Source organism: Haematobia irritans, chromosome 3 (assembly GCF_050003625.1).
Source record: "Haematobia irritans isolate KBUSLIRL chromosome 3, ASM5000362v1, whole genome shotgun sequence".
NCBI lineage: Eukaryota > Metazoa > Arthropoda > Insecta > Diptera > Muscidae > Haematobia > Haematobia irritans.
In genome coordinates, this window is record NC_134399.1 from 172,705,069 (window position 1) to 172,728,929 (window position 23,861).

The following is a 23,861-nucleotide window of genomic DNA, read 5'->3' on the forward strand; positions in this document are numbered from 1 at the left end:
CCTTTTACGTATAGCCCCCATATAAACGGACCCCCCAAATTTGGCTTGCGGGGACTCTAAGAGAAGCGAATTTCATCCGATCCAGCTGAAATTTGGTACATGGTGTTAGTATATGGTCTCTAATGACTATGCAAAAATTGGTCCACATCGGTTCATAATTATATATAGCCCACCATATAAACCGATCACCAGATTTGACCTCCGGAGCCCCTTAGAAGAGCAAAATTCATCCGATTCGGTTGAAATTTGGTACGTGATGTTGGTATATGGTATCCAACAACCATGCAGGAATTGGTTCATATCAGTCCATAATTATATATAGCCCCCATATAAACCGAGCCCCAGATTTGACCTCCGGTGCCGTTTGGAGAAGCAAAATTCATCCGACCTGGTTGAAATTTGGTACGTGATGGTAGTATATGATATTTAACAGCCATGCCAAAAGTGGTCCATATCAGTCCATAATCATATGTAGCCCACATATAAACCGATCCCGAGATTTGGTTTTGGAGCCTCTTGGAGGAGCAAATTTCATCCGAGTCAGTTGAAATTTGGTACATTGTGCTAGTGTGTGGCCGTTAACAACCATGCCTAACTAGGTCCATATCGGTTTTTAGTTATATATAGGCCTCAGATAAATCGATCCCCAATCACACAAAAATTGGTCCATATCAAGTTCATAATTGTATATAGGCGCCATATAAGCGACCCCCATATTTCAATTCTGGCTCTCTACCACGTATGGACTAACTCACAATTTAGAAAACGATGTTAAGAAGTTTTAAGATACCACAACCCAAGTAATTCGATTGTGGATGACAGTTTTTAGTACAAGTTTCTATGCAATCCATGCACAGAAAAAAATATCACCAAAATATTTTCAATTAAAAAGTTAATGAAAATTGAAAAATTTTCTATTAATAAATTAATTGATACAATTAACTTTTTAATAAAGATAGAAACAATAATTATTAATATATAATAATTAATTAAGTCAGTGATTGAAATTTTTAAAAGTTTTAATTAAAAAATTAATTGATACAATTAACTTTTTAATCAAATTCGGAAGACTACGTCAGTTAAAAAAAGTGATGAACATTTTTTTAATTTTTAATTAAAAATGTATTTCAAACAACCAATTGTTAATCCAAATAAAAACTCTAAGCCAATTCAGAATGTAATTGGACATAGTTCCTCTTTTTAATTAAAAAATCAATTGAGTTTTGCGATCAACATCAATTAAATGTTTAATTGAATCAATTAAAAAATTAATTGAAATTTGCTACTGAAATCAATTAATTGTTTAATCAAGAATTTTTTTCTATGTCCAATTAAAACTGTGATTGATACTATCATTTTCTTGATTGAAGACATATCAATTAAAAAATTAATTGGATCAATTAATTTCGTGATTGAATCAGAAAAAAAATTTTTGTGTTTGGTGGAGGGTACATAGGATTCGGCCTGGCCGAACTTACGGCCGTATATACTTGTTAATTCCAATTTTTTTTCCAAAATATGAAATTTTATTAAACAACAGAAACAAGTTTATTATTTTTAAACAATTTTTTCAATTTGAAATGTATGTATCGTATTACAATTACTAAAATATATTAGTTAAAATTTTCTAATATAAACCTAAATTTCCTTTCATGGTGGGTGCACTTTTTTTTTGGATGCATACAATCATTAATGTGGCGATAAATTCCCATTTCTGACAACACTACCTACGGGTGGCAACACTGTCATTTAGCCATATATCACCTACAAAATTCCACATAAGACCATTTAGCGTAAAACAAAGGACCCAAAACAAATGAAATGCAGTATGAAATTACTATAATTCCACCATTGCTTCAATAAAAATGTATATAAATATGAATGATGATGATGAACAAATATATACACTACAATTTTATCGGTATACTATATAGAGAAGAAGGTAAACTACACATTTACACGTTCCTATCCCAAATGTTACGGTGATGGTTTGCTTCTACGCGTAAGAACAAAGAAATTGATTTGAATGGAAAGAGCCAACGTATAAACGGACGGACAAAACCTTCCGTTAGTCAGTTGGTATGACCCAATGCAAGAACAACAAGTAGCACACAACACAAATACGGAATAAAGAAATAAAACAAAATAGCTAAAGTCAGAGGTAAAGAGAGAGAGAGAGAGAAAAAGACTAAAACAAAATTGCATTCAAGAATCAAAGTTATCAAATAAACAAACAAAAAATAATAATAATAACAATAAACAAGAGAATCACATCTAAACGCGAATAGCATTAGATATGCAATAGTAATTAAAATATGTTTCGTTTTTATTTTTAAAAAACGTAAATTTATTAAAAACAAATCAACAATAACAACCATAATGCATGCAGCAAAGAATAAATCAATAAATTATAAATAAAGGATTGTAGCAATTTCTAACATTACCAGTACATATCAATAATTATAATGCAACAAAGAATAAAATCAATAAATTATAAATAATAAACATTTTATAATGAATATGACAAAAGCTTCTATACATATGAGAAGTAAAAAAAAAAATAAAAAAAATGATTATTCTTTACAAAAACCAACATAACATACGAGGGATTAGTTCAAAGCATCAATTGACTAAGTTGTCATCCTTTAAAACGACACAGTAAATAAAAGTAACTGTAAAATTTTCCGATTATCTGTTTGTGATACACGATTTTAATACCGGCCTATAGACATTTCTTTATAATGAAAAAAATCTATTAAAAAATATATGTGGTTATTTTTAGTAGCAACACAAAAATAGAGTAAAAAAATATTCTCTTAAAATAAAAATAAATTTTATATTTCAATATTTAACATGTAAATCCTTTAATAACCTCTCAACCCTTTAGCAAAAACAAAATCTGAGAGTCCCGAACAATTTTTGAGAGATGAGGGAGCAATGTTGCTTTCCAATGACATTTGCGCATGATGTTTTTCTAATCCTCTCTCCCTCTCTCACTTGAATTTTGGTTCATTCAATTCAAAACAATGGTCAGTCATATCAATCAAAGAATCCCCAAACAATGAAGGAAACATGGCAAAAATAAACCGAAAAGTTATTTCATGAATAATGTTTCGTAAAGGAATTAAGAAAGAAATCCAAGATAGGGGTTAACTATAATTCGGACAAAGGTTTATAGTTGCCAGATGGCTGTGAAAAAGGAAAAGAAATATGACAAAATAAACCGAAAAATTATTTTTGAAGGAATAAAGGCAGAAAAACTCAAAAAGTCGAAATGAATACTCAAAAAAGTGAGGAAGGAAAAATGCAGTTTAGAAAAGTTTAACCCATTAACGCCCAAAATGAAACTGCCGCACAAAAATTGATTTCAACAGGTTGGCTGATAAGTCCCCGGTCTGACACATAGATGGCGTCGCTAGTATTAAATGCATATTATTTTTATATAGTACCAACCTTCAAATGATTCGTGTCAAAATTTGACGTCTGTAAGTCAATTAGTTTGTGAGATAGAGCGTCTTTTGTGAAGCAACTTTTGTTATTGTGAAAAAAAATGGAAAAAAAGGAATTTCGTGTTTTGATAAAATACTGTTTTCTGAAGGGAAAAAATACGGTGGAAGTAAAAACTTGGCTTGATAATGAGTTTCCTGACTCTGCCCCAGGGAAATCAACAATAATTGATTGGTATGCAAAATTCAAGCATGGTGAAATGAGCACGGAGGACGGTGAACGCAGTGGACGACCGAAAAAGGTAGTTACCGACGAAAACATCAAAAAAATCCACAAAATGATTTTGAATGACCGTAAAATGAAGTTGATCGAGATAGCAGAGGCCTTAAAGATATCAAAGGAACGTGTTGGTCATATCATTCATAAATATTTGGATATGCGGTAGCTCTGTGCAAAATGGGTGCCGCGCGAGCTCACATTTGACCAAAAACAACAACGTGTTGATGATTCTTAGCGGTGTTTGCAGCTGTTAACTCGTAATACACCCGAGTTTTTACGTCGATATGTGACAATGGATGAAACATGGCTCCATCACTACACTCCTGAGTCCAATCGACAGTCGGCTGAGTGGACAGCGACCGGTGAACCGTCTCCGAAGCGTGGAAAGACTCAAAAGTCCGCTGGCAAAGTAATGGCATCTGTTTTTTGGGATGCGCATGGAATAATTTTTATCGATTATATTGAGAAGGGAAAAACCATCAACAGTGACTATTGGAGCGTTTGAAGGTCGAAGAAGAAAAAAGTGTTGTTCCACCAAGACAACGCACCGTGCCACAAGTCATTGAGAACGATGGCAAAAATTCATGAATTGGACTTCGAATTGCTTCCTCACCCACCGTATTCTCCAGTTCTGGCCCCAGCGACTTTTTCTTGTTCTCAGACCTCAAAATGCTCGCAGGGGAAAAATTTGGCTGCAATGAAGAGGTGATCGCCGAAGCTGAGGTCTATTTTGAGACAAAACCGAAGGAGTACTACCAAAATGGTATCAAAAAACTGGAAGGTCGTTATAATCGTTGTATCTTTTTTATTATGTTGAATAATAAAAACGAATTTTGACAAAAATTTTTTTTTTCTTTGTTAGACCGGGGACTTATCAGCCAACCTTTTATGGGTTTTTACTAATACAGTAACGACTAAATAAAAAGATTTAAATAAATTAATAAAAAACTGAAAAATTATTATTCACTGTTTAGAAAAATGGTTTACCTCAAATGGGGACATTTGGCAGATTAAGTATGGAATTCCCCAAAGCAGTTTCGTTCAACACAAAGTGTTTTAGTGCATAACTGGCATCTTCAGCGACACTTTGCATGGCATACAACACATCTTAATTGATTTGATAAGCGATCCGGGTTATGACCGTTATTTCTTCGATCTTCACCAACTAATTCTGACAACGGATTTCGAGGCCCTGATCTTGAGGAGTCAAATACGACCTAACGATATACCGCCTGAAAGATAATTGGTCCATCGGATTGTTATTTTCAGCTTTGCACAGTAAAAAATGCAAACACCACGCATTACAAACTCCTAAATCTCTTATGGACGCTATAAAGGCTAATGGACTGATCCATTCGATCTACACCTTCCATGCCGTGGTTGTAATTGACAAAGAGTGTTGGAATTTGGAAGTCCACCTTCTCTCTCCGATCCTTGCACGACCTAGTGGATGTATATGATCAAAATTGGTTCTTGATATATGCTAAAATGTATTACTGATTTGCCCATTGTCCCCAAATGGGGTCCGATAAAATTGAAGTCAGTTAAAAAATTATTGATTTTTTTAATTTTTAAGTAAAAATTTCATTGAAACAATCAATCTTTTAAACAAACTTAGGGAGCCGCCGTGGTGTAATGGTTAGTATGTTCGCCTTGCATACACAAAGTCGTGGGTTCGATTCCTGCTTCGACCAAACACCAAAAAAATTTTCAGCGGTGGATTATCGCACCTCAGTAATGCTGGCGACATTTCTGAGTGTTTCAAAGCTTCTCTAAATGGTTTCACTGCAATGTGGAGAAGTTCACCACTGTGGTATCACAATGGACTGAATAAAGGGTGATACGGTCAAACTTTGGTCAATATAAACTTGACGTATTTCTTTCAATTTTGCATTTAAAAAACCTGAACACCCCTCATTTTGAAGGTGTGTGTGTGTAGAATGTTGCTCCTATTTTGATTTTGGAATTCACTCTTCAGTTGTCAAAATGCCGTCCAACCAAGAAGAGCAGCGTATCAAAATTTTGCTCGCGCATCGCGAAAATCCGAGCTACTCGCACGCAAAGCTGGCAAAATCGCTAAAAGTTGCCAAATCAACCGTTAAAAATGTAATTGAAGTGTTTGGGGAACGTTTGTCGACAGCCAGGAAGTCTGGATCGGGGGGAAATCGAAAACCGGAAGCCGCTGAGACGACAAAGAGAGTTGCCGGTAGTTTCAAGCGAAACCCTAACCTCTCTCTCCGAGATGTCGCAAATAAGCTGGGTGTATCGTCTACAACCGTGCATCGAGCCAAAAAACGAGCCGGACTATCGACTTACAACAAGGTAGTGACTCCAAATCGCGATGATAAACAAAATACGACGGCCAAAGCGCGATCCCGGAGGCTGTACACGACGATGCTGACGAAGTTTGACTGCGTGGTAATGGACGACGAAACCTACGTCAAAGCCGACTACAAGCAGCTTCCGGGACAGGAGTTTTATACGGCAAAAGGAAGTGGAAAGGTAGCAGATATTTTCAAGCACATAAAACTGTCAAAGTTCGCAAAGAAATATCTGGTTTGGCAAGCCATCTGCACCTGTGACTTGAAAAGCAGCATTTTCATAGCTTCCGGGACTGTCAACCAAGAAATTTACGTGAAAGAGTGTTTGAATAAACGTCTGCTGCCTTTCCTGAAGAAACACGGTTGTTCCGTACTGTTTTGGTCGGATTTGGCATCTTGCCATTACGGTAAAAAGGCCATGGAGTGGTACGCCGCCAACAACGTGCAGATGGTTCCCAAGGACAAGAACCCTCCCAACACGCCAGAGCTCCGCCCAATTGAGAAATACTGGGCTTTTGTCAAGCGGAACCTAAAGAAGACCAAAAAAACTGCTAAGGACGAGCAGCAGTTCAAGGCAAACTGGCTTTCTGCGGCGAAGAAGGTGGACAAGGTGGCTGTACAAAATCTGATGGCAGGTGTCAAGCGTGAGGCCCCGCAATTCAGATTTGGAAAAGCGAAAGCCTAACTGAATATTTTTCCTGAATTTTATACTAATTGAACTTGAAAAAGAAATTTAATTTGATTTTTTAAATAAACGATTTCACCGATTTACAGGCGTTTTCCCTTGACCAAATTTTGACCGTATAACCCTTTAGTCTAAGTGAGCCTGATACATCGGGCTGCCACCTAACCTAACCTAACCTAACCTAACCTGATACTATTAATTTTTGTTTCAATTAAAAATTTTTTGGAATCAATTAAATTGTCAATTGAATATTTTTTAAAACACAATTGACTTTAATTGGAAAAATTTTCGTGAAATTTTTTCTGTGTACTTGTGTTTGGAAAATTTTCAAAACAAAAATTTTTTAATATATAATTAATAATTAAAAATAAAATGTTTCAACAAAAATCCAATAATAAAATATAACGATACACATTTTTCTATGTGTTATTACACGATAATATTACCTAAGTGTCGGAAATTTTTAAAATTACAATTATAAACTAAAATTTACAGAATTGTATCGAATACAAAAAAAAATGAAATAATTCATTGCCTTGTTGTCATCTCTAAAATTTTTGGCGGTTGTTTTGTTGGTGGGACAATGAAACGAGAGTGAAAATACAAAATGAGGAAAGAAACCATCATAACCCACCACCTGCATGAATCGAATGATTTGTTAGTTAGCTAAAAATGCAAGAAACCCAGAAAAAAACCATGACTAATCTCATCAGGTATTCATATTCCCTACCTTTAGTTATGGATGGGATGATGTAGGAAAGAACAAAAGAGAAAATGAAAATAAATTCCATTGTTTCATAGCAATCACCAAACACAAATTCTTAAACCTAGAAAAAAAAAATAATAATAATACAACGAAACTACAAAATAAATACGAGAATTTACCCAATGACCACTATTTTGATGATTCTGAAAAAAGCAACGACATTCAATGAGTAAAACTATGTATAATTTTATTTATTTATTAAACACACAAAAATATATGAAATGAAACTAAATTAAATTGAATTAGTTTTAATTTTATTCATTTTAATTGAAATTATTTAAATATGTCATGATGAGAAATCCATAACTAATTAAGGAAAATTGTCACCCTAATAAAACTAAAATCCAAATTCATTTACAACAGTTATAGGCAATATACACATTTTTAATATTTTTCCGCAGACAAAACTAGTTTTCTATCCCACAAATAAAAAATAGTCGTCAAGAATAAATTACAATTATAGGTAAAAAGATTGCTATCAGCAAATGAAATTGATGACTTGAGACTTGATTAACATATATGGCAAGAAAGCAATCAGTCGACGCCCTCTTATTATCATTTTTAAAAATGCAAAATAAAAAAATTATAAATCTAAAATCCACCATAGAAGAAGGCTATCAAGAACGAACCAAACGAACAATGCAAAATAATGTACGTGAGTTTTTTTTTTTTGTTGTGTAGATATTCTTCCAGACAATCATCGTATTCTTGTTTTTTATGTAAGCTCTTATTATTTTTAGTCTCTGATTAAGTGGTAGCAAAAACCAAGCTACAAAACAAAAAAATAAGACCAACAAGTATAATTTAAAATAGAATCCAAAACAAGAGCAGATCTTAGCAACAAACATATGGAAACAAAAGAAAACCAGATTTGTTCTTTACATAAGAATCGTTTTTTTTTTAATTATCATAGCAATGGTGCGGTCAATGATTTTGTTTTTAGTTCGTTTTTGTTCTTTTTAGTAGTATCACCTTTCATATGAGATCAGTAAATTTGTTTTTTTGTTAAACAATGACAAAAAATGATCTTAGTAATTACCTGGCCAGTTTAAAAAAGCTATTCACTACAGGAGCAACGATTCTTTAAATGGTCATTTATTGCTTTCATAAAGCCCCATTATTTATTAAACATTTTTCGAAAGTTGTTTGGTATACCAGATTCATATAAATTCTCTAACATTAATTGGCGCCAAACAAAGAGAGATGCAAATTTTTAATGGATTTTAGATAAATGTTTTTTGTTTAAGATATATGAGGATCTATTTACTAAATACGAAGCAAGGTGTATGAGAACTTGAAATCAACCCAAGGACCGTGACAAGACAAGTCCATGGTGTATATGGACCTGTATCAGTTCTGATTAAAAGGATAGGGTACTTTTCTTGAGGTATTTATAAAAAAAAATAAAACAATTTGGAGGCCTGTGTGCGATGAAAAAAGCGAGTTGGGGCCAATTGACACGATAGTGGAAACATGGATCATAGTTCCAACCTAACCTAAGACTGTTGTAGTTTTTAAACTACTACAGTCTACAAAAAATCTTTGAGTAAAGCGGTCAAAAACAATTCGTAATTTTCACGCAAGAGAATTCAAATACTCCGAAATTTCAGAGCTTTCAAAACATCTGTATTTGGATATAAAAGAACTTTGAAGTTCAAAGTTCAGTCAAATTTGGGTGTCCAGAGAAGATGGTGTACACCAGACTTCGATTTTTTAGAAAATCGAGTCAAATCAACTTTTGAAATTAATCAATATCAATATTTTTATGGTGACTAAAATCGACTAATCTAACTTGAATTGAATGGGAATGTAGCTCTTTTAATGCTAAAAATTCTCCAAAAAAAATCAAATTGCGATGTCATAAGTTCACTTTTCAATAGTCGCAAAGTCGAAAGTTGTATTTGTGTGTTTCTTAAATTTTCAAATTTAAAATCCATAAAAGCAATAGAAAAATGACATGATAGATTAGGTATAGTTGCAGCCTGATATTTCAGGCTTACTTAGGGCGTTTTCGTTTCGCAAAAATATGTTGCCCTGGTGTTACACTACTTTTTCCCTCAATACATTTTCACTCAAATGATAGTGTCTTTCCAATGTTATTATTACTTCATAATATTGTGAGGGATACAGGATCCAAAAATCGCCATTAGACTATTCAGTCCATTGTGATATCAAAGTGGTAAACTTCTCTCTTTTTACTGAATCCTGCCCGATTCTATGTTTAGCTCAATGACAAGGGACTTCATCTTCATAGCTGAGTCCGGATGGCGTTCCACTTTGCGGTGAAACCACTTAGAGAAGCTTTGAAACACTCAGGATATGTCACCGCCGTTACTAAGTGGGGATAAACAATTTTTTGGTGGGCTAAAAATCTTTTTGGTGTTTGATTGAAGCTAGGATTGAACTGCAAGGCGAGCGTACTAACCATCGCATCACGCGGTAGCACCCTACAAATATGATAGAAAATTAAAATCGAAAGTATTTGTATTTATTGTGGTTTCTTCAGAACATTGCCTTTTTACGTTTTTTCTGGGTAGAACTGTCATAAAAAAAAAACTTACAGAAAAACCATTTGACATTGGTTCGATCATTTTCGGATCGATGCTGTCTCCCATTATTTAGATTCTCTTTGACACATTTTTTCATATTCAATTTCCGTCTTGTGAAAATATCTCTAGAAGTTGTGTTCAACATTGTGTGGTACTATGTGCTGAAACGACTATGATAATAACAGGAGATGCCTTTAGTGAAAAAATTAAGGGCGTTTTCGTTTCGCAAAAAATATGTTGCCGTGGTGTTACACTACTTTTTTCCTCATTGTATTTTCTCTCAAATTATAGTATAATTTCAAAGTTATTGGTAATTCATAATGTTGTGAGGGATACAGGATCCAACATCTATGACAATGTCCTTCATATTTGGCAATCAATTTCGAGAATGTTGCACATTTTTTCCCAATCGAAATCGCCATAAGTTTTGACATTGAAACTTCAGTTCTATAAGATGTTTCCGTCTTGTGAAAACATATCTAGAAGTGGTGACCAATATTGTCAAATTCAGTTCCATTAATAGCAAAAGAATGATAATCGTAAACCGTGAGGGCATCATCCCCGTTACGTAAAGCGTACACATCATGGTCCGGGCCATGGCGGGGCGGAGGTAGATTGATGTAACCACAGAGAAGGAACCATCACCCGGACATATTACATTGCACATATCATTACAAGACTAAATCTAGCATAGCCAACATAAAAATGTATTAATTAATTAAATTCTGGACCTAAGGTTAAATTACACACCATGCGTCCATCCGTGCGTTGAAGGAAGGGTTGATTGTTTTCTGTTTGCGGCAGACAATTCGAGCTTTTGATTTCAAAGAAAAATTTCAACTCTTCAATCATCGGACGCATTGTACGCATTGAACGCATGGTATGTAATTCTACCTTTATAACCACATATTATAGTTATTTATTTATTTATTTATATATTTACAATCATAAGGAATTATGAAAATAAACAGGTAATATAGGTGCTAACAACATAGGTTTTCGACCTACATATTATAGTATAATGGGCCCCTATGACTTTGACAGAACATTATTTATTATTATGATGAAGACAACAAAAATTGTCGAAACGTTGGGAATAATGCAAAAAAATAAGTCTTTTTATTTGCGGAAAACAACCTTAAGTCTGATAGCTTAATCATATGGGAAAATTTAGAGAACATTATTTTGTTATAATAAACAAACAAATATAGATAAAAAGCATTAAGCGAATAGATAAATTTAATATTTGCCACAAATGTAACTCCCTTAGCATTCACAGATTAGTGATTAAAAATCTTTTAAGCATTCAATTATATTATAATTCAAAAAATTTCCGTTTATTAATTCTTTCGTAAAAAATACGAAAACATTTTAAATTATAATCGATCGATGGTTGATGGCACCGGCAACTGTAACGATAAAAAAATCGATTAGAATACGCGACAGAGCAGAGCAACTTTAAACGACTTATTTCTTTTACAACTTTTTACGAATCAATCATCTTTTCTCATGGACGTCATAAGTTGGCGTAAGGGGGACTGGCATCAGAGTTGCCGCCTAATTTATGTCGTTTGAAGAGGAACCCTTCCAGATTTGAGACAGGCAAAATAGTTTGGTTAGGTTAAAGTGGCAGCCCGATTAAGTTTCAGGCTTACTTAGATTATTCAGTCCATTTTGATAAGGCAAAATCGTTAGTCATTTCTTAAAATTCTATTTACATCCCAGAAAAAAGTGGAAGTACTTCTAAGGGCACAACTTTAAAAGCACTTTCAAAAAATGTCCTCCAAAAAAGTTCTTTATTTTAACTACTCAGGAAGTTCTTTTAATTCAATTTTTATAACTTGCTTTTTTCATATTTTTAAAGGGTAATTTGAACTTTTTTTGTTTCAAATAGGATTAATAGATTAAGGATTAATAAAACGGTACAAATTATTTAAATTTTGTCAAAAAAAAATGCAAAATCCATTCTATAAAAATGGGGAATTTTTGGAAACATTTGAGGTCAGTTTCGAACAAATTATAAAAAAATTATAAAAAATTGTTTTTTTTTTTTTTTGGGGGGGGGGGGGCAAAATATCATTTTTTTAATTGTATGTACCAAAACACTGAATTCGGATCACACCATCATGCACAGAAAAAATTTCACGAAAATTTTTCCAATTAAAATCTTAATTGAGTTTTAGAAAATGTTCAATTAAAAATTTAATTGAATCAACAATTTTTTTAATTGAAATAAAAATTAATCACACAAATTAATAGTATCAATTAATTTTTTAATTGGATCAATTAATTTTTTAATTGACTGCCAATTAATTTTTTAATTGAGACTATCATTTCTGTGATTGAAGACATTTCAATTAAAAAATTAATTGGATCAATTAATTTCGTGATTGAATCAGAAAAAAAATTTTTGTGTTATTTATTTATTTATTTAGCATAACATGCTACTGATTTTAAACAATACTTCGTTAAATTATTAAATTGGATTGGGTAATTTTGACATTACATAACTTTTCAAAAATTTTCTTTTACATATGAAATGAGCGATTTTTTAAAGGAATGTATGTTATTTTCATTTTTTATTTCAATTGGCAGTTCATTAAATAATTTAAGCCCATTATATAACAATAAGTTTTGATAAAAATTGGTTCTACTTAAATTTAATCGAAAATCTTGAATATTTCGTAAATTGTGTGTGCTTAAAAAGATTCTCATTGCGATTTCTACATTTGGAAATGTGTCGTCAATGTTGTTTTCTTTCAAGAGTTGATATGTTTTTAACATAGAATTATTTCCCTCATTTTCACTGTCCACAATTTTCAAATATTCTGTTAAATGCAAACATTCCATTTCTAACTCTTTCCCATTAACATTTTCATAATAAAATTCAGCAATCTGGCAGGAGCTAGGGAGCCCTTATTAATCGCGGGGCCCTGGACACGTGCCCTGTGGGAAAGATGGGTCTGGTTGTAACACAAAAAATAAATATTTTTTGTATTCAATCACGAAATTAATTTTTAATTGGAATGTGTTCAATGACTATCAATCAATAAAGTCAATTAAAAAATTAATTGTTCCAATTAAAAAAATTTAATTGATAGGATAACATGTTGTGATTGATTTTTGTTTCAATTAAAAATTTTGTTGAGCCAATTAAATTTTTAGTTGAACATATTTTGCTTTTTTAATTCAATTAAAATTTTAATTGGAAAATTTTTGGTGATTGTTTTTTCTGTGAAGGAAGGGAATATTGTAGCCATAAGCGTAGGAAGGCCTCTGGGGAGGGGACTCAGACCCCCCCAGAAAAATTTTAGCCCCCCCCCCAGAATTTGAAACTCTATTTATGATTTTCCATTTTTCAATAAATGTCAATAGTTTTTTTTAATTATTATAAAAATTAAACAATTATATACAATCGCACAAATTTCCGCTAAAGACTTTCATGAAGAATCGAATTACTTGGGTTGTGGTAGCAATTGCCGATGGCAATGTTTGAAGTCAGATATTTATGAAATAAAGCTGTGGTTGAACTTATGATTGATTTAGTTTAGTCAATTTAATTAAAAAAATAGTAGTTAATATTAAAACTATTCTTTCATAAATTAATATCTTAATAATGCTGCGAAAAAGCGTTGCCAAAAAAGTAGTGAAAATGTTCTTTTTTGGTCTAGAAGTGGTGCAAAATTGGCGGAGAAGCAATGAATGTAATATGAGCTTGTCATAGGACAAATGTCCACCGTTTCAACAGCCGTTGCAATGAATTTGCATCACTTCTTAAGGTGAGATCCGAATTCAGTGTTTTGAATGTGAATTAAAAATTTTTTTCCCAAATAAATAATTTTTATATTGTTTTTATGATTTTTAATGCATTCTGACGCTTGTTTGAAACGTTTTTCCTGGAATAATTTCCAAAATTATCGATTTTTCTATAATGGATTTAGCAAGTTTGTGGCAAAATTTGAATAATTTGTACCAATTTATTTATTCTTACTCTCTTTTTAAACTATTTGAAAAAAAAGAAAACAAAAAGTTACACATTAAAATATGAAAAAAAAATTAAGTAAAAAAACTTCCTGTGTAGTTAAAATAATTGAGGACATTTTTGGAAGTACTTTTAAAGTTGTTCCTTTAGAACAACTCACAATTTTTTTGCTAGGAAAAGTGTTGAAATACTTTTAGTTGCTTTATTATAAATTGTTTGTCGAGTTATTTTGATGTCTAATTTTTTATTCAATTTTATGAAATAAAACATTAATTGAACCTATAAGTTCAGTCTACAAATTTTAGCTAGGGGGGCTATAGCCCCCCCTAGGAAAATTGTCTAGCTACGCTAATGATTGTAGCAAGTTTTTAGATTTGAATTGGATTTGATAAAATAGCCAAATCAAAATTTTGAAATTTATTATTGCGATTACCGAAAAATGGTGGAGGGAACCTTACGATAGATACGATTTGCTAATATTTATTTATTTGTAAATTAAATTGGTTAAACTCCCTGTATATATTCTTTATTCAATTTTAGGTCACAACTAAAGTATATATTTTGGTGCAACTCACCTATAGATAATTCCAGTTTCAGGAACTTATGAAATATGAAGATATCAAAAAACTACACCACTGTTGCCAACAGCTGAGTGATCCAAACGAATAGGTAGGTATCCACAAAAAAGAACGATGATAATGATGATAATATCCAGAAGAAACAAATATCAAGCTATAGATATTTGATAATAAAAACCAGCTGTCGCCAGACTTCCTTTGCTTGACTGCACCACAATGCCTGATTATGGATGTAGGAGGGGGGTTTCACCAAACACAATATAAAGAGGATCACAGATGGATCCAAAAGTTGCTTGCAAACAACAACAAACAAACAAACATAGAGAACTTTTGTTTTTGTTAGGCGAACAAAGTGCAAGAAATGCGAGTGCAAAAAAGAGAGTAATTATTTCCAAGTATTGTTCTCTTTTTCTTTCAAACAAGTGTATGAGCACTGCTTTGACGTTTGCTGGTGGCGCGGTGGGACTCTTTATTGTAGAACAAACAAAACAAAAATCATCTGTTTTCTATTTTATGGCTTTTGTTTGTTGTTATTATTATTTTGGTCACAAATTACGCTCTCACATAAACACTCTAGTACCCTCTATCTCTCGTTCGCTATCTGGATTTGTTTTGTATCTCTTCTATTTTTGCTGTTAATGTACAATTCTTGTTTTTTCGTTTCTATTTACATTTGAACTGCTAGCAATTTGATTGGATTTGTTGCTTTGTTATGAAGATTTTATGCAGCTCTAGCTCAGCTGTTAACACTGGCGCAGAGCTTTTTCATTCCCGATAATTCCACGACGTTGACGTTTATGTGTATTTTGCTCTGTTCTTGGCCAAAGTCAAAGTCACAGTGCAATATAGATAGAGGAGAATGAAGCAGCAAAATCGGGTTTAATGGAAACTAAAGGGCATAAAAGGTACTCCTGTTTTGTTTCAGGTTGTTTCCTCTTCTGGTTTTCGTTTTTGGCTTAAACTCAAAAAGGATGATGTTGGAAACTACCTCGAAGAGCTGGGGGTGGGGTAGGCCAAGAAGAGTAGATGAGATTGAATGGCTCTTCTGCCTGGCTACAGCAAAGTAGTTTGATTGATTTTTAACCAATGAAAAATAAAGAATTTTATTTACTGCTTTTGTTCCATGTCCATGATATGTAGAATTTTATAGATGTTTGATTCCAAAATGGAACAATGTTAGGCTGGTTGATTATTTCAATTTCAAATTTTTGGGGGTCATATGATGATGTTTCTCTTTAATGACCTTCATTGGGTGCAATGGATAGCATATTAGCCCAAGGTTAATAAAATTTTTAAAATTTTGTAATTTTTTTATTTTTACTATTTTCCTTGTTCATAGAGCTTTATGGGACATTTTAAAAATTTCTTGAAAGATGTTTTCTTTCACTTGAAATAGCCTTGCACAATCCTACAGGATATTTTTATCTCTTGCGACTTGATTAATTGTTGGTGTTTTGGTATTTTGTTACTGTCTTGCTTGGGGGTGTGTTATTCTGAGAAGACTTTTCAAGTTCCAATTCTTAATATTTTCTTCCTATCACACATTCATAAATTGCGTTTCAATTTTTTCCACCAATGGAGCACTTTATTTTCTTGTACTTCGTCTCTTTTGTTCACTCTACACTTAGTATAAAAAATTCGATTAGAAAATTAATTTTAATTATTAAACGAAAAACAACAAAAAAAAACAAACAATTTTTTTTTTAACAACTGAAAAATCTTATCGTCGTCTTTCCTCGAGAATAATAGACGTGTATTTATTTGAGTCGTTTTACTTCGTTGTAGACATTGTCGTAGCCATCGTCATTTGGAAACGAACAAAGAAATATTGAAATTTTTTTCTATATAATGTTATTGCTGTTGTATTTGTTGCTATTGCTTTTGGTTTGTGTGCACACGTAGAGAAAATTACGAAATCTAATAATTTTAAACAAAAAAACTATATATTCCCGTTCTCGATTCGGACTTTAGTTTTTTTTTTTTCTAAATTCTTCATTGATTTCATATACAACAGTTTTGGATTTAGAATATTTTCTTCTTTTATCCCTCAGTTATGGTCAATGTTTTTTTTTGTATTTAATGGAAGTATTTTTCGTTTTTATTTTCCTCCACTTCTTGTTGTTCCCTCTATATGTAATAACCAAAGACAATTAAAGAAGAAGACATGAATTGGGCTTTGATAGTGTTAGTGCTAAGAACCAGAGATTAGCCCCATACTTGTAGGAAAAGCGCTTCGAACTTACTGGTTTGATACAGACAATTTTTATTTTGCTATTTTCTCAAAAGTTCCTGCCAATTTCTGTGTCGTTTGCATTAAATTATTAATTAAATGTTTCATGAAGTGTTTTCGTTCTTTTAAAAGTTAAAAAAATTGCTAAAATAAGAGAATTAGGTTTTGTTACGAATGCAAAATGAAAAGAGAAACCGAAAAAAAGTTGCAACTTCTCAACGAACATGTATGGGGCTAATCTCTGGTTCTTGAGAAAAAAGAATAACAACATGCCCAATTCATGTCTTCTTCTTTAATTGTCTTTGGTAATAACTATATGCAATAGTAGGGTCGGGTCATCTGCTCTATTGCTGTATTACTTATGTTTCTGTTGCACTCCACCACCACTATTACAATCTCTTACAAAAAATCATTGTTGGTGTTTGTATATGGGTGTATTTTTCTTTGTGTTGAAACAGAAAAAAAATCATCAAATCACTCACACTAATAAAAGGAATCAATTGTTTTTTCCTATATTCTTATTCCTCTTATTTTTTCTTCATCGACTTACTTCCACGAAATTCAAAACACAACTATTTTCATTTGAGGCAAACCAAAGACAATTAAAGAAGAAGACATGAATTGGGCTTTGATAGTGTTAGTGCTAAGAACCAGAGATTAGCCCCATACTTGTAGGAAAAGCGCTTCGAACTTACTGGTTTGATACAGACAATTTTTATTTTGCTATTTTCTCAAAAGTTCCTGCCAATTTCTGTGTCGTTTGCATTAAATTATTAATTAAATGTTTCATGAAGTGTTTTCGTTCTTTTAAAAGTTAAAAAAATTGCTAAAATAAGAGAATTAGGTTTTGTTACGAATGCAAAATGAAAAGAGAAACCGAAAAAAAGTTGCAACTTCTCAACGAACATGTATGGGGCTAATCTCTGGTTCTTGAGAAAAAAGAATAACAACATGCCCAATTCATGTCTTCTTCTTTAATTGTCTTTGAGGCAAACAACAAAAAAGGTAAACAAAACTTCCAAAATCTACAAGAGACATAGAAAACAGCTGATTCCTTATTTTCCCTGAAAGAGAGAGAGAGAGAGAAAACTCTACAATGTATACTAAAGTTTAGTCTCTTGGAATATAACAGTGAGGCGTAATTAGCGTTTTCTGCAATACGCTATTTTTTAGTTTTCATTGAGAATATGTAATTTTGAAAACGTATTTTCAACAGTAATGCTGGGTACTATGTTTAGTTTTCAAGCTGAAAACAAGCTTATTTTCACGGTTACTTTTTTTAATCAATTAATTTCGAAATATTAAATGGTTCGCAATCAATACATTGGATCTTTTCCATCCATAATTTGAAGAGACTTGATAAAAATGTTATCGTCTTCATATATATTTTTGCACTTTTAATTTAGTGTTTTGGTGAAAAACTCGAACATAGTACTCACCTTAAAGGTGGGTATTACGTTCGAGTTTAGCCGCTAAAATCCTCATTTTTTCACGATTACTGTTCTTTAATAATCCATTTTAAGGAATACAAACTTTGTGAAAATTTGGTTTGGGCTATTCCCCATCAAGTTATAATGAAATTTGCAACAAATATGCATAATTTTATGCTTTTTTACTCATTAAGTTTTCACTTTAGTGGCTAAACTCGAACTTAGTACTCACCTTAAAGGTGAGTACTATGTTCGGTTTTTTCACCAAAACACTAAATTAAAAGTACAAATATATTTATGAAGACGATTATATTTTGATCGAGTCTTGCCAAATAATGGATGGAAAAGATCCAAGGAATTGATTGCAAATAATTTTATATTTCTAAATTAGTTAATTAACAAGTATATACGGCCGTAAGTTCGGCCAGGCCGAAGCTTATGTACCCTCCACCATAGATTGCGTAGAAACGTCTACTTAAGCCGATGGCAAGGTATCATAAAACTTCCTAACAACGTAATATATACCACATAGTCCATACGTGGTATATATTAAACTACAAAAGGGCCGATTAAATATCTATATAATTAAGTTTAAAGTTGCTATAGAAATAAAATTTTGACCACATAAAATTTTGACATTTTCTATAGAAGTAAAATTTTGACAAAATTTTCTATAGAAATACAATTTTGGTAGATTATTTTTGGCTCGAGTGGCAGCCATGATTATGAACCGATATGGATCATTTTTTGTGTGATTGGGGATCGGCTATATATAACTATAGACCGATATGGGCCAATTTTGGCATGGTTATTAGCGGCCTTATACTAACAGCACATTGCAAATTTCAACCGGATCGGCTGAATTTTGCTCTTCCAAGAGGCTCAGGAGATCAAATCTAAGGAATGGTTTATATGGGGGCTATATATAATTATGGACCGATATGGACCAATTCTTGCGTGTTTGTTAGAGACCACATTCTAACACCATGTTCCAAAATTCAACCGGATCGGATGAATTTTACTCCTCCAAGAGGCTCCGGAGGACAAATCTGGGGATCGATTTATATGGGGGCTATATATAATTATGGACCGATATGGACCAATTCTTGCATGGTTGTTAGAGACCATATACTAACACCACGTACCAAATTTCAACCGGATCGGATGAATTTTGCTCCTCTAAGAGGCTCCGCAGGTCAAATCTGTGGATCGGCTTATATGGGGGCTATATATAAATATGGGTCGATGTGGACCAATTTTTGCATGGTCATTAGATAACATATACCAACACCATGTACCAAATTTCAGCCGGATCGGATGAAGCCGAACTTAGTCATAAGAGATATTTTGTAATTGAAATACAAAATATTTGGAATTCTTCAAAGAGATACAAAAGTTGAAGATTAAGGTTAGGTTATGTGGCAGCCCGATGTATCAGGCTCACTTAGACTATTCAGTCCATTGTGATACCACAGTGGTGAACTTCTCTCTTATCACTGAGTGCTGCCCGATACTATGTTAAGCTCAATGACAAGGGACCTCCTTTTTATAGCCGAGTCCGAACGGCGTTCCACATTGCAGTGAAACCACTTAGAGAAGCTTTGTAACCCTCAGAAATGTCACCAGCATTACTGAGGTAGGTTAATCCACCGCTGAAAAACTTTTGGTGTTCGGTCGAAGCAGGAATCGAACCCACGACCTTGTGTGTGCAAGGCGGGCATGCTAACCATTGCACCACGGTGGCTCCCACTGAATAGTCTATGTAAGCCTAATACATCTAGCTGCCACCTAACCTAATTCGATAGCCTTTTTAAACTTTCCAAATACTGGACGACTTTTAAATTAGTTCGGCGACATAATCGATAATGCGATTATGCCGCCGAACATAAATTATGTGGCGGCCAAAGTTTGGAATTTGCCTCGAAAAAATGGATGGCACAATTATAGGAGGAATAAAAGTATAGTGTGAGTTGCGTACATATGTATTACAGAATAAAATTGGATTTAATTTAAAAATTTTATTTGCTCTGTGCCTAGTTCTGTGTTCAAATAAGATAAACAACTACTCAATCAACTTCATTAGAACTTACGGAGATTATAGTTTCTTTTGGTAGGAATAAGTTCTTTTGGCTAAGATAATTCCTGCCTTAAAATAACAATGCAAATGGAAAAGTAATATTACAATAAATCAGTTTGTTTCAATAACTAAACGGTGTATATGCTAAATTATCATAAAAATCATTTTTGGTTTAACATAATTTAAGTCATATTGGAACAATAATGATTTTTTACAAAGCTAAATATAAAAGTAACCATTTATTAATTTATAATTTCGATTCTAATTTTGAATTGAACTTTTGTGACAAAAACACATAAAGCTATCAATGTTTTTCTGACAACAATTTTACATTCTGAACTTTGCTTTTGCTCAAATTTATGAAGATGCAAATTTTGCAAATTTGTAAACTGCAACAAATTTGTAAACTGCAACAGTGTGGACAAAATTATCAACTTACCTCAAAATACGTTGTTCCGTATTTTATGATGTTATCTTGAATATGGTTGACAACACTCTTTGCTACTGTATATCCCAATACTGATTTTCCGAAAAATTATCAAGACATCTTTTAAAAGAGAATTCATTTGAATTCTATACATCACCCATTGTATCTGCTTCGTTACTGTTAACGGTTTTCATTAATTGTTCATTTTTGCTATTTAAATTCGATAAAACACTCAATTTTTAGTTTTTTTGGTTCGATCTATATTGCGTCTTTGTTTTGTTTCGTTGAAGAAATACTGAGTCGGTGTAGTATAAACATAAACGTCGTTGAAGATGATTACTCGAAGAGAAAACGGAATGGGAACGAAACAGGGTTGTATTGGGTTAAGGGATGTACCCACTTGGTATTAAGTTCGTATAAGGCCGAAACACAATGAAAAAAAGGAGGCGTATGCTTTATGCGCTTTACAGATTATAAGTTATTCCGGATGGAATGTCGGTTTTTGTAAAGAATCTTACAGTGTGTCGGATCGATACGACTTGTCGGCGATGACTAAATAATCGGTAAATGTGTTATCGATCCCACAAACATGCAGCAGTATCGATTATGCCTTCGGACTTAACTTATATTGTGCACAATATATGGGATATGTTCGACACGAGTACTGTCGTCCGGAATAACTGATAGTCTGTAAAGCGCATTAGCTTTTTTCTTTGCTCTAAAGCGGCATTATTTTTTCCAACACACATAGAAAAGCGCAATGCTCGTTTCATAAATATAAACAAATTTATATTTTCAATTACAAACCTGTAAGCAACAAATGTTTTTAACGTCAAAAACAAAACAGCCTACCAAAGCCCAAAAAGTTAAAATATTTTAAACTTTTTTTGAAGCTTCGGCGCCAAGCTTACACTTGTTGTGTGCATGCTCATGTAATTACGTGTGCTTCAACTTTTTTCAAACCAAAGAATAGAGCGAGGAATTAAACGGTATGTTCATTGTGTGTCGGCCTATAATGCGTCTTAAGGGCACCTTATACGGTCGGATAAACCCTGCGACACAACACGTTGCGGCGACAAATCCGATAGTAAAGGGTGATTCTTTTGAGGTTAGGATTTTCATGCATTAGTATTTGACAGATCACGTGGGATTTCAGACATGGTGTCAAAGAGAAAGATGCTCAGTATGCTTTGACATTTCATCATGAATAGACTTACGATCTGCCACAACGTCGAATTTTCAGTGAATGGGCCCTAGAAAAGTTGGCAGAAAATCCGCTTTTTTATCGACAAATTTTGTTCAGCGATAAGGCTCATTTCTGGTTGAATGGCTACGTAAATAAGCAAAATTGCCGCATTTGGAGTGAAGAGCAACCAGAAGCCGTTCAAGAACTGCCCATGCATCCCGAAAAATGCACTGTTTGGTGTGGTTTGTACGCTGGTGGAATCATTGGACCGTATTTTTTCAAAGATGCTGTTGGACGCAACGTTACGGTGAATGGCGATCGCTATCGTTCGATGCTAACAAACTTTTTGTTGCCAAAAATGGAAGAACTGAACTTGGTTGACATGTGGTTTCAACAAGATGGCGCTACATGCCACACAGCTCGCGATTCTATGGCCATTTTGGGGGAAAACTTCGGAGAACAATTCATCTCAAGAAATGGACCGGTAAGTTGGCCACCAAGATCATGCGATTTGACGCCTTTAGACTATTTTTTGTGGGGCTACGTCAAGTCTAAAGTCTACAGAAATAAGCCAGCAACTATTCCAGCTTTGGAAGACAACATTTCCGAAGAAATTCGGGCTATTCCGGCCGAAATGCTCGAAAAAGTTGCCCAAAATTGGACTTTCCGAATGGACCACCTAAGACGCAGCCGTGGTCAACATTTAAATGAAATTATCTTCAAAAAGTAAATGTCATGGACCAATCTAACGTTTCAAATAAAGAACCGATGAGATTTTGCAAATTTTATGCGTTTTTTTTTAAAAAAAAGTTATCAAGCTCTTAACAAATCACCCTTTATAAGGTCGTGTTCGGCTGTCGCGGGGACGTGTTGGCATAAAATCAAAACAACTTTGATTTTTTCTGGTTGAGAGGTACAAATCATTGAGTGTAAGGGGATGTTCGACAAACATTATCAAACACAAATTTATTTTTACATTAAAAACAGGCATTTCTGCAATGAAATTAATGATGGATCGCCAATTCTATTTGAAAATTAAAGAAATATATAAATCTAAACCAGTATTGTGGCAAAAACGTGGAAAATTGCACTTCCAATCAATGGAAAACCAGACGACAAGTATTTTGAAATTCATCAAGTAATTTGTAATATATTAAATGTGGATTACTTCAGGAATCATTGTTTTGACACATATACCAGGATTTTCTTCCATTTTTTCAGTAAAAAATGGTTTCACCCATAAATCTTCATACAACTTCATTGTTTGTTTATGCTTCTTCTTATTTTTTCATGTTGCCATCACATTTGTTCGTGCAGTGTAAGGGCAAAACTTGAACGAACACACAACAAATAGACGAACCTCTGTCGGAGTGTTTATCCGACCGTCTAAGGTCCGCTTTATGCGCTTTACAGACTATCAGTTATTCCGGACGGAATGTCGGTGTTTGTAAAGAATCTTACAGTGTGTCGGATCGATACGACTTGTCGGCGATGTCTAAATAATCGGTAAATGTGTTATCGATCCCATAAACATTCAGCAGTATCGATTATGCCTTCGGACCTAACTTATAGTGTGCACAATATATGGGATATGTTCGACACGAGCACTGTCTTCCGGAATAACTGATAGTCTGTAAAGCGCATTATAGACTATAAGTTTTTCCGGATGGAATGTCTGCGTTTATAACGAATCTTACAATGTGTCCAATCGATACGACAATTCGTTGATGACTAAATAATCGATAAATGTGTTATCGATCCCATAAACATGCAGCAGTAACGATTATGCCTTCGGACTTAACTTAAATGTGTCCAATATATGTGATATGTTCGACACGACCACTGTCGTCCGGATAAACGTATAGTCTGCAAGGCGCATTATAGGTTGTATGTACTATGTACTA

The 23,861-nt window shown here is 33.3% G+C and overlaps 1 protein-coding gene across 5 annotated transcripts in view; it reads right to left on the reverse strand.

The window, feature by feature from the left end:
- The window catches only part of rudhira (breast carcinoma-amplified sequence 3 protein rudhira), a 113,089-nt gene extending 92,032 nt beyond the window's left edge, over positions 1 to 21,057 (reverse strand). Inside the window, exons 1-2 of one of the 5 annotated variants that reach the window (XM_075298533.1) lie at positions 17,320 to 17,398; positions 14,605 to 16,230 (exon numbers count right to left, since the gene is read on the reverse strand). The gene's annotated coding sequence lies outside the window, so the exon portion shown is untranslated. Of the gene's footprint in view, positions 1 to 14,604; positions 16,732 to 17,319; positions 17,399 to 20,783 lie in introns of those variants that run through there. The other 4 variants (XM_075298535.1, XM_075298536.1, XM_075298538.1 and 1 more) reach the window with 4 other exon arrangements.
- Between the last annotated feature and the right edge of the window lie 2,804 nt (positions 21,058 to 23,861).